This window comes from Carassius gibelio, chromosome B22, assembly GCF_023724105.1.
Source record: "Carassius gibelio isolate Cgi1373 ecotype wild population from Czech Republic chromosome B22, carGib1.2-hapl.c, whole genome shotgun sequence".
NCBI lineage: Eukaryota > Metazoa > Chordata > Actinopteri > Cypriniformes > Cyprinidae > Carassius > Carassius gibelio.
In genome coordinates, this window is record NC_068417.1 from 28281791 (window position 1) to 28293153 (window position 11363).

Consider the following 11363-nt stretch of genomic DNA (forward strand, 5'->3'; position numbering starts at 1 on the left):
TCGCATATAGGTGCATATAAATATGTGATAGAGGGAGAGAGAACATTTTTAAATATGAAATATTTTATAGACTTAGTTTAAAGAAGCTGTTTTTTTTGTGTGTTAAATAATACAGTCTGTGCTCCCGACTTAAAATAAAAAACAGGTTGTTTTGAAAGACCTTTTTTTTTCCTCTCTCTCTCTGGAGACTTTCTAGAATTTGAGTGATTCCCTACTTTTTATTTTGTGACAGGCTTGTGCTATTGATTGTGCCGGCTGATTGAAACTGTCTCCCTGTAAACATTAATGTGAAAGGATAACAACTCATAACCTTGTGTTAAACGTGTTATATCTTTTTTTTTTTTTTAAAGTCCTGGATCCACAAGTACAAAATATAGGGAGCCTGGGAATCCATCTCTTCCGCAACTTGCAGAAAGTTAACACTCAGACGTATTAATGTTACTATACAACTGCTTTATTTTTTTAAAGGGTTTCAACACATCGACTGACGAGCCACAGTAGATGTCTTTGAAAAACGATAATGACTACTGCTTGCAAAACATATCAAGTGTTTGCTGAATTTGTTTCCCAGGACGAAAGTCAAATATTAACCACCTCTCCACCTGCACTGTCGGCGGTTTCCAGTGTACTGTCAGATATTTCTCATCTGAATTTTACATTTTTGTTTGAGACGGGGGACTTAATTTGGAGCCGCTGTGTTTCATTTTTAATTTCATGCATGCATTTCAGATGCTTCCTCCGTATATGTCTCGGCCCATCAAACGTCTGCGAGTAAACAAGCAGAAGATGATTTTTTAATTAAGAATATACCTGTCTGATAGAAGGAGAATCTAAGATACGAGTACAGTTCAACAACACAATTCAGGACAAAAAATTACAAATCATTGCAGCACAGAATTGAATCAAACCAAACAATCCTGGTTGCCACATGAGATGTTATTATTTAATCTCTATCAGACTTTACATTATTCATTTAGCTTTGCAATTAAAGCATTAATAAAGACAAATAAAAAAAAATGCAGAGCATTGAGCACTGATTCGTTTTCTTCTAATGGACTCGTTTGATTGAGTCATTTAGCTGTAATCAGGGCTCTGAGCATTTGCTGTAACAGATCTCGGACTGGAGACTCTGACAGTAACAGGTGGATGAGTATTGAGTCTTTTTTGTTCATCCCCCTGTCATTTATACCTCCTAAATAAGGCTGCGGGTCAAAGGGCAGCTTTAGATGTCCAGACCGGCATGTTGCCACCACTGGAGGTCCATCTTTCTCACTAAACACATCACAGTGAGGGTTAAAAGTAACAGGCAGTGAGATGCACAAGAGTATCCAGTGAACTTCAGAGTTCACAGACTTTGCTGGATGTTACCACATAAAAACATCTTTCTGTCTTGCCCTCTCTTATAAGCTTCATCAATGCATAATTGAAGTTGTAATGGAATATAGAGACTATAGCTATTACTGTTTTAGGTAAGGTTCAAGTTGTTAGTGACAATTTACCATTTTTGTACATTACATTTCTAGTAAAATATGAATAAATCTGTACGTTTTAAAGTTCAATACCACTTTTAAATACAAAGTAATTATTATGTACTTATATTATTCTAATTATAATGATAACATTTTTAACTAATTTTGACTGATAACATTGTATAAGGTAAAATAGTTATAAAAGATACACATTGGCTTGGCAAAGCAATGCCTTTTTCGGATAAATACTGCCACCTTGTGGTTAATGTGTGTTTTGTATTCAAAAACCTGCTTGAATAGTTATTATTTTTATTACATTTTTAAAATACATTTTATTTTATTATATTTCCAAGACGTTATTTTACTGATTTTGTTTTTGTTCCTTCGTGATTGCCAAATATTTTCTATTTTTCATATATTTTTCTATTTTTTATTTTTTGCTTTTTCCCCTGCTTTTTTTAAAATCACAGATCTTCTGACCAATTAATTTTTTTATTTATTTTAAAGTAAATATTTTATTCTTTATTTTTTTCATATTAGTTTTGTCCCTACCTCTTTGCTAGAGATTTTCTAATTGTAAAATGAATTTACAACAAACAAAAAAAATAAATACAACACAATAAGAAAGATAAAAAAAAAAAAAAACTCCTTTACCTTTAAATCTTTAAAAAAAAATTCTAGGTTCATTCTAAAGTTTTTTTTTTTTGGATGAAATTAACAATTTCATCACAAAAGTTATGAGCATTAGCTACCGATCTTGACTCTAATCCTTATCACATGAACAACATTAAAGACAGACCAAGGAGGACAGAGATCAGAACATGAGTGAAAAGCGTCCATCCTGCAGCCCTGAGTGGTGCAGCAAGGCCATGTAAATCAGCTCAGCTGCAGGGAGACTCAGTGTTTGGAACAGGGAGATTGTCCCCTCTGCATCACTAGGTGCTAATAAGACACACACACACACACACACACACACACACACACACACACACACACACACACACACACACACACACACACACACACACACACATTCCTCAGGCCTGTCAAATGAGGGACCTGACACGACTGACCTCGGGATGGGGTCATCTTCAGGTCATCACCCCCTCAACAAACACATCTCTCCCCATCCCGACTGCTATGCTGATAAAATCATCAAGACAAACTACTTTTACACCATCCCATGACATCATAATGTAAAATACTCCTTATAATTCCCCACTGAATTTTAGAGTCAAATGTTACTTTCTCTTAACATTATTCAGATCTCTCTCTCTCTAAACACACACACACACACACACCCCTTCGCCCTTCACCAACCCTACCCCTAACACTAACCCTCTCAGGAAACTTTGTGCATTTTTACTTTCTCAAAAAAAAAAAAAAAAAACTCATTCTGTATGATTTATAAGCGTTTTGAAAAATGGGGACAAGGGTTATGTCCTCATAAGTCACCCTCTCCTTATAATACCTGTGTCAAAGCCATGTCATTATACAGAGTTGTGTCCTGATATGTCACAAAAACATTGTATTGTGCAACAATTGTGTAACAACTCTGAGACTATGATTACTATAAATGTTTTATCATTCACCAGCCGTTGACGTCACTTACTGACGTCACAGTGTGACCACTAGATGGCAGCGTCTGCTTAGTTTTAATGGTTTGTGCACGTTCAAACGCTATCATGAATGATTTTATATTTCTTTGAAATGTTATTAAATATTTTAAACCGTGCATTAGAAATTTGATATAAAGTGGTATTATTAGCATTTTAGAAAAATTATGAATAAACAAATATAGGCTATTACTTAAAAATAGGCTCTTGCTTTTTTAAATATAAAGCCTAGGCTACTGAATCTGTTAGATTATAAAATGATAAAATACATAAATAAAATAAACAATGAAAAGTATAGTAATCGAAATGAAATGTGGTGTCCAATAGTGGGAAATATAAGGATTGTTGTAAAGATTTGAAAGTTAAAGGTTATATATAGGCTAAAGTTTTTCTTTCTGCTGTTTATTAGCCTACATTATTGCATTCAAATTATGTTATATAGCCTAGGTTACATAATTGCTGAAATAACACATCTCAAATGGAATAACTCATATTTAAAACTATAATGTAATAGCCCACTAAACAGCCTAATTAAAATACATGCAAGACTTCCCACAGTAGCCTATGTTGGGTTTGTTTTTCTCCCTAAAACTCCTGACAGCTCTTCGCCTTCAGAACACACAGTGCTATTTCAATTCTTTATTTACTCATTTCGCTGTTGGTACATTGTTTTTCACAGGACCCCGCTGAACCTTCACACTCTCCAACCCAAATGTTGACACATGCTAATAACACCAGACAAATGTTAATTTTGGCCCAACGTGAACAGGGACAGTCTGATGTCCGCGTAAGCTTTCCCTAATCGCAAGCGTAACGATTTTCCCAAACACGGCCATTTTCGTCAAACCGGCTGATATTTCAGTCAACTTGAATCTCATTTACGCGCGGAGAATGTGTCACGATTATTTTCAGTTCCCCCAGCTCCATAAAGGGAAGCCATTGAGCAGGAGGAAAATATAAAGGCGCTGCGGTATTTCTCAAAATAGCGTCATATTTGAGGAAACCGTCGAGTATGTGCACAGCTCCGAATGTCTAACCGCGAATATTGACTCGAGTTAATCCTCTTGTCTGATGCTCGGCTCTCCAGGAGCCTCTTCTTCTCAAACACCTGCAGTCTTCACATTTCCTGTTGCCAGTTTGGAAACCACAGTGACATTTAGAATTCGGAAAAAAATAAAAAATAAAAAAACAACAACCCAGAACGGTCTGTCCCAAAATACTGCTGAGGTCTGTGACTTTGAATCGGCGCTTTGAAAACAAGAGCTCGAGAAGCCTCGGGGCTTTAATTATAGATACCCACACAATGAGGAAATGAGGGGCTTCAAAGGAGGTGAGGTTAATACCGAATTCTCATTTCTGTGTTTATTACACAAAAAACAATCATGCTTACGATGGGAACAAGGGCTCGGGGAGAACAAGCAGGAATTGTACAGTAGCTACAGAAGCGAGCTTTGATTTTGCTTTCATGGGTCATCATCACAGCAAAGAGGTTTTTTTCTTCTATAACCAAACATAGCCTAAACCCTGAAAAGCTTCAACCTTGAGCATTTAATACAGTATTTGGTTTCAAAGAAGCAACCGAATGGGTATGAAATATGAACATTATAAGAAAACGTTGTGTGTTTGTTTGGGTGCTGCTCTCAGGCCTGCTGGGCAAAATGGAGGAATTAGGCAACATTACAATCTCTTTTTATTCTTTTCCCAGTTATATTACAAATTGGCCAATTTTCATTTTATATTGAGAGTGCCTATAACATCAGTCCAATTCAATTATATGGGCCTACTTTTAAAAAACACAAGGACCTGACATCCACATAAACTAACTTAGCAAAAATGACAACATAATGCAAATTATATCTTTTTTGTTGTTGTTACCATCTAAGCTTTTGACGAGCCAGCCTATAGCTCATTGTGTTACAAAGGAGTTTAACAACTTACTCCAGACACTTTTAAAAACTGATTTCTTTCGGGGGTATTTTTTATCAACAATTTCCTGCAATTAATTCAGCTTGGACATTTTATTTATTTATATTTCTGACTATCTGACTATATTTTCTGAAACATTGGAAACCCTTACATCGATTTGCATATTTGCTTACTGCTTTCCTTTTACACTAAGGGTCACAGAAACCAGTATAATTCTTCTGTATGTATGTATGTGTATATATATATATATATATATATATATATATATATATATATATAGTAGTAGCCTATGTAAGCAGGCCACAGATTTTAGTCCAATCAAATTCTTTCTTTAAGTGTGAAGGCTCCTCCCCTTAACATCGTACGACCTATCAGCGAGTAGCAAATTACGTTCATGTCAATACTGGCTATTTCAAATTAAAGTAGAAATGATGTTTATATATATATATATAAACATCATTTCTACTTTAATTTGAAATAGCCAGTATAAAAGCCTACAAAAGCCTATAATATTAAGTTTTTAAATAGTTTACACTTTGATGAAATTACATCATCTTGTCAACAAGGCCCTCAGGATTACTTTACAAGGATGCTTCAAATTTGTTAATGCAGCCACCAAATATCCTTCCTGTGACAGTTTTCATCAAATAACTCTTAAGAGTAGGCTTATAATCGCCACAGACCAGCGCTCAACGCCACGGTAAGTAAAGTAGCCCAGCGTTAAGAAATCACACACAGCAGGTCTCTGACGGAGCCGTAATCTGATGTTAATTAATCCGGTGGATTGACTGTCGTTTTTAACAAACTCAACGGCGAGCGGAGGAGTCAGTCTCTGTCAGCAATGTCACCGAGGTGCCATGGGGCTCTCACCCACAGTGATACGATAAGCCACTTCAGCTTCTTGACAAATTTAATTTGGATTAATTTTTCAGAAACTACCCGCAATGTGACATAATCTTGGATTGGCCTAGAAACGGACAGTAAGACCGTTAGCCTCTAATTAAGATATGGCCCGTAAACGCAGCGCGCTATCCTCCTCGTGATCGGTTTAGTTCAGCTCAAACGAGACGTGTGTGTGATCTCACAAGCGGTGGAGTGCGAGAACACTTTAATAAGATCTGTGTCTTAAGCCATTTTGTTTGTTTGTTTAGCGTTTCAACACATATTCAAAGTTTCCTTCAGCCTTATATTACAGGATATTGGGTCAATAAGTAAAAATGGTAAACGAAAATGAATTTTAGACACTTTATATAATCTCATAAAAGTGTAATTATATATATAGGCCTAGACTACACACACACACAGTAAAAAAAATTATTTTAAGTTTTGAAAGACCTAAAAATACTATAGTAATTGGTGTATATGAATCATACTATAGTAAAACTAGGCATAGTTGTTGTTTTAATATAACAGCTATAGTAAAATAAACAAATTACTTTACCAAATACTGTACTAGGTTTTCTACAACTATATGGTAGCTATATATACACACAATACACTACAGTTTACTGTATTAAAAGCTGAAGTATACTACAGTATTTATTACAGTTCACTATTGTTAATATGCTGTAGCATTCAATAAAGTGTTGTAAATACTATAATATACAGTATATACAATAATACATTTTACTATTGTATGGTTCAAAAACACTATAGTATTTACTATAAATTACTATTTTTTTCATGTGGGCTGTTGATCGGTTAACGATAAGTTTCCTATAGGCTTATGGAAACATGTAATAGAGCTAACATTTCATGTAATTATACAGTAAAATACTGTTAAATGTACCAATTTTGGAAGCAAAAAAGAACAAGTAATCTTATAATTTTACAGTGAAAAACCATAAACTGACATTTCAAGATCTCATAGTGTGGCACCTCCTGGTATTTTTATGATCGTTTCTTTTTGTTAAAGTTATGCATATTAGGGTTTTATGGTACAACTTAATGTTGTTTGTGTCATGTTTTGATATTTGTGTAACACTTTGCAACTTCTATATATATTTATGTCCGCATTTGGACATTTTTGATTCATGTTACATGTTTTAAGAATTATTCACTTTTTCTATATATATATATATATATATATATAAAAAAAGTTATTATTTTTAAAATATATGGACGTTACCCATATAAAATGATTTACATGCATCCAAAAATATAAAAAATATACAGTCTGTGCAAGAACCACAGCACAACACGCTTGCCAACATCTAGACCACATCTCTGGTTAATAAGTTTTAGACTCACAGGATTAGACTGGGTTTGGATAGGTCTTGTCTTTATTTATTACACAAAGGAAACATTCATTGGCCTTAAAGGGCCCTTTGACATGGTGTTCTCAGTCCACTTGCGTCTTTGCCACGAAGAGCCACAAACAAACCCAAGTGAGAAGAGCAAATGAGTGCATCCAGCCCTGTCAGTTAATATTAATCTCCGATGCCACTTTGCGAAGGAAATCTGGGACACAGTTGCATTCATTGTTCAGTGAGCTTTCTTTAACAGTCCAACCCACCGACAGCAATGAATGTTGATTGTGACCTTTGTTGTGGTTTTCAAAGTCGAACTTTTCAGCGGCGGCTGCCGGTAGCGTTGGAAGACAAAATCGCCGTGTCTCCAGGAGTCCATGCTGAAATTCGTCTTTGCCGGCGGTGGGGAGAGACAAGGCTCGGCAGGGCTCAGCCGCAGGGTACAGTCAACGGTCGATGGTTTTTTTCTATTTAGCTCAAACTCACCGACAGCGTTGAATGTTCACTGAGGCAAATGGTGGCCTGATGGTGAGTCGACTTGACAGTCTGCGCAGAGGTCGGCTTGGAGAAAGGCAAGCAGCGGGCGGGTGCATCCCACCTCTCTATGCTGGAAGAGCATAGCACAGGTCACCTACTCCCAAAATACAACGCAATGAATTGTGCTCTCAAACTTATGTGACCTTTTGATGGTTTGGAAATATTTACAGGCCTTTAAACACAACCTGAAATCAAAATGGACTGTATTTATTTTTCTGTGTGAATGCCCTTTGAGTTATTGTGTATTATTTATTAGCTCCAAAAATAAAATAAAAAAATCCAAATTTTGTTTTCATATCCATGTTATATTGAAAATGGATGCCATTCTCTTAATCTTCAGTGGATATGTTACAGTTAGCTAAAGCGTTTTGCTTTTTTGATGATGTAACCAATGCCATATGGGCGGGGCCGAAATATTGACCAATAACATTCAACAGTTCATTGATATTAAATCAAGTCCTGCCCCACATTACTTCCAGATGAATACAATACAATAAAAATGTTGTTGCTAAATGAATATACAAGTGATTAAAACACAATGAACATACAAAACGTCACTGGTGATTTAAGATTAAGACTGGTTAATCAAACAGTCTTGCCAATGAAAAATGTGGTATTTAGTATCCACAAGTCTTAGATCGCACATCTGGCCTTAATACAAATGAAAGCAAAACAGACAGACAGAGAAAGCAAGAAAAGGAAACAACAAAGAGAACTGATGTTATTATTCAATTTATAATGAAAACGATCCATTATAAGAACTATTATCTTAAAAGTCTATTCAAAAGATGAGGGAAAATCTAATACTTTGAAAGTGTGTTCAGTAAATTTTTGGTTTATGCTGGTTACAATTTAGAACATGACATACTGACATCTAGATGGTGTGGATGGCAAAGCATTTAGTTAGATTGTAGAAAGGCTAATTTTCACACTGTGATTGATATATTCAGCAAGCAAAAGTTTACAATAATATGATAATTCAAATTAATAGTTTTCACCTCCATAACATCTTAAAATGATGGCCTTCATAAGACAACCCACTCTTGTGTAAAATAAAACATCTTTTATCGGGCTACTGATTTGACTTTTAAAATCACTAGTACTATTTATTTTGAAGTATTTCTGTTTGTTTAAAGGGGAAAAGGTAATGAAAGCACCTTTAAAGGAATAAAAATGAAACTTCTGTCAACTTTTATTCATCCATATATTGTTCCAAACATTAATTAATTTGGTGGTACCAAAACAGTTACTGGTGGTCTTTGACTTCCGTAGTATTTTTGTTCTCCATACCATGAAAGTCAATGGAGACTAGAAAACATTTGGTCACCAACACTCTTTGAAATCTCTTCATTTGTGTTCCAACAGAAGAAAGAAAAACTCATACAAGGTTGGAACAACTTGAATGATGACAGAAGTGTCATTTTAAGGTGAACTATGATCTAAACATTTAAACTCATCTCACCAGTCGCCAGGAGTGATTTGGCATCCCACCTAATCCAGTGTACCTCCTGAACCAACTTTGGAAACTGCAAAGACACACACACACACACACATACATACATGCACACAAAAAGAAAGAGATTGAGAGTGATGAAAACAAATCTGTATATTAAACAGATGATAGATGTGAATCGAACAGCTAACCATACCCCTACCCCCATGCAAATGACACACACACACACACACACTCTTTGCCACACTTTGTCTTGACTCCCGCTCTCATCTCTTCAACACCCTCTCTTTGATCATCGTGATTACAGTAATTGGGTCTGTAAGATCTTCACACAAGAGGCCTCTATCAGGACGAAGGAGGAGGACATCGCACACACACACACACACACACACACATATGCCACCGCTTCTAATTGCATGCGATGGTGAAACAGAATAACATGGCTTCCTCACATATCAGGAAAAAACAAAAAAATATCTGCGCTGATTACACCATCCATGCAGCCTTTTAAAGCCGTTGAGGACCAAAAAATGGTGTGTGTGTGTGTGTGTGAATGGTTCAACTGAAGCTTGCTGACCGTCAGGAAGCCCACAGGCCTGTCAAAAAGATGCATAATTTTCATACAAAAAAGCATTGTGGATATATTTTCGCAATGCGTGGATAGCTTCTCAATAACTTTGGAAACCGTGACCTATTGGACATCTGAAGTCATTACTTTTTTTTGTCCATTTCCAATGCCATGTGCAACAAAACAAAAAAACGGAAGATATGGACAATATGAGGAGCCATTTTAAAATCGTCTTTTTTCACGTTTAGTGATTGCCAATTAGTTTATTATACAGCATTAGTGTTTTTATTTTTTAATTGTATCTTTACTTTAAGCAGAAGCTATTTAAATAAAACATTATTTTTAGTCATTTGTTACGAAATGGTGTGATTAAGTGCCTTGCGATAAAAGCTGTCTGCTAAAATGTTATGTTAATTGGGACAGTTTATTGGTAGTTAAATTAAATCTAAATTGCATATCTTTAAGTATTCTTGTGAAAAAAGGTATTAAGAATGTAATGTAAACCACCATTACATTTCTATGCTAACAGTCCAATGCGGCAGCTGTACTGTAGGAATGGAAGTCCAGTTGTTACGTTAAAACAGCCTTTTTGATGCAATAAAAGCTGACAAAAGCTATGTTAACTGGGACAGACAAAACTCCTTATCTTAAAACCAAAAACGTTTTTGTACATATTATAAAGTGGTCATCGAAAAACACACAAAGAACGTGAAGAAAAGCATTAGGAGAATCATACTGGATCCTAAATGTTCTCTTGAAGATTAGAAGATATGCTAAATTAGCCTTTTTGATGTGATAAAGCATCACGTGATAAAAGCTATCTTCTAAGAGCAATGTTAATTGGAACAGATATATTGTCACTAGTTAAATCTAAAAGCTACTATAAATCATTAAAATAAGTAGTCTTGGGGGGAAAAAAACACATAAGAAACCCACAAGAAAAATCATATGGAACCAACATGTTCTCTTGAAGATTATCAGACATGCTACTTAATGCTAACTAATGCTAACCTGGCAGCTGTTCTGTAGGAATATGCGGTTTCATTTAAACAGCTTCTTTGGTGCGATAAAGGTATAAATGCTAGACTCTTAAAGCTATTTTAATTAATTTGTTAATCTTAATTGACTTGTAGCTAGTTATCTTGAATCTAAAAAGTTTTTGTAAATCTTAAAAAGTACCAGTCATGTGAAAAAAAAGACGAAAAAATTGAACATGTTGAAGATTAGCACCTATGCTATTTCTATGCTAACAGTCCAATTCAAGTTTTGTATAAGATTCATGCTATTTGTTAAACCATTAAGCCCACCAATGCCTCTAACCTGTCCTCAACCTGTTCTAGCAAACCAGAGTGTTTCTCTAGAGAGCTAAGATTAAAAAACAGCATTAGCGGCTAAGCTAGCAGAGCAGCAGGCTCACTAGGGGCATGTTGGGTGTTACTTGCGTTTAAATTTCCCTCAAGTGAGATGTGGGAGGTGCTTAGAGAGCAGGAAGCTTAATGACAGTATGAGTAACAGTGGGCTCGTTAGTCTCCCACCTCCTCCGCT